The following is a 1307-nucleotide window of genomic DNA, read 5'->3' on the forward strand; positions in this document are numbered from 1 at the left end:
CTAAGGCTGGCATCCCAGTGTACACCAGGCAGGGCGACACGGACAAGGACTACCTCTGGGGCATTGGGCAGATGCTGTACTTCAAGCACGTACTTTCCCTCAACATGATTCTGGATGACGGAAGTGACCTCACCAACCTTATTCACACCCACAGCTCCTGTCAGGCATCCAAGGCATTTCTGAAGAGATGACTATGGGGTCCACAGTCTATACAAGATGATGGCCAACAGGATCCTGAAGGTATCTGCAATCAATGTCAATGTCTCTGTCACCAAGAACAAGTTTGACAACCTGTATGGCTTCTGGGAACCGCTTATAACAGCATCAAGCAGACCACAGACCTGATGATTGCAGGCACAGTGGCAGTGGTAGCAGGCAATTGGCGATGTGGGCAAAGGCTGGGCCCAGGCCATGAGAGGTTTCCAGTCCCCTGTCATCATCATCATCATGGGGATTGACCCCATTAATGCCCTGCAGGCTGCCATGCAGGGCTTTGAGGTGACCACTATGGATGAGGCCTGTCAGAAGGGAAATATATTTTTTACCTCCATGGGCTGTATTTACATCATCCTCAGCTGACACTTTGAGCAGATGAAAGATGATTCCATCATGTCTGACATGGACACTTTGATGTAGAGACTGATGTCAAGGGGCTGAATGAAAACACTGTGGAGAAAGTGAGTATCAAACCCCAGGTGGACCATTACTCGCTGAACAATGGGCTCCATATGATTCTGCTGGCCAAGGGCAAGCTGGTCAACCCGTGCTGTACAATGGACCACCCCAGTTTTGCGATGAGCAACTCCTTCACCAACCAGGTGCTGGTGCAGATAGAGCTGTGGCCCCACCCAGACAAGTACTTTGTCAAGGTCCACATCCTGCCCAGGAAGCTAGATGAAGCAGTGGCTGAAGCCCAGTGGATAAGCTGAATGTGAAGCTGAACAAATTGATTGAGCAACAGGCCAATACCTTGCCATGTCCCATTAAGGCTCCTCCAAGCCTGATCATTACCACCACTGAGAACCAGGCTTATTGTTTGCCTTGCTGAGGTCCCACTTCTCTAAGAGCAAATGGCACCAACTTTGATATAGGTTTTCTAATGCTCCCTGTTGTCCCCTCCACCCCACTCCTAGGCTTGTCACTCAGTCTTTAGCCTCTGCTACTGTTCCGTGTATGGCAGGAGGAACTGAGAAATCCCTCCTCAAGTCCTGGTCATGATAATGGTAAACAGGAGATACCCACAGAGAACCATGAGCTCAAGGGTTTGGGAATGGCTCACTCAGTCAGTCCTTACTTAGATTGGAGGT

The 1307-nt window shown here is 49.9% G+C and overlaps 1 pseudogene; it reads left to right on the plus strand.

Annotated features, from left to right (window-relative positions):
• The first annotated feature begins 5 nt into the window (after positions 1-5).
• On the plus strand, positions 6-1020 carry LOC115285241 (annotated as a pseudogene).
• Positions 1021-1307: the final 287 nt, after the last annotated feature.

The sequence above is a fragment of the Suricata suricatta genome, unplaced genomic scaffold (assembly GCF_006229205.1).
Source record: "Suricata suricatta isolate VVHF042 unplaced genomic scaffold, meerkat_22Aug2017_6uvM2_HiC HiC_scaffold_5798, whole genome shotgun sequence".
In the NCBI taxonomy this organism is placed as follows: Eukaryota; Metazoa; Chordata; class Mammalia; order Carnivora; family Herpestidae; genus Suricata; species Suricata suricatta.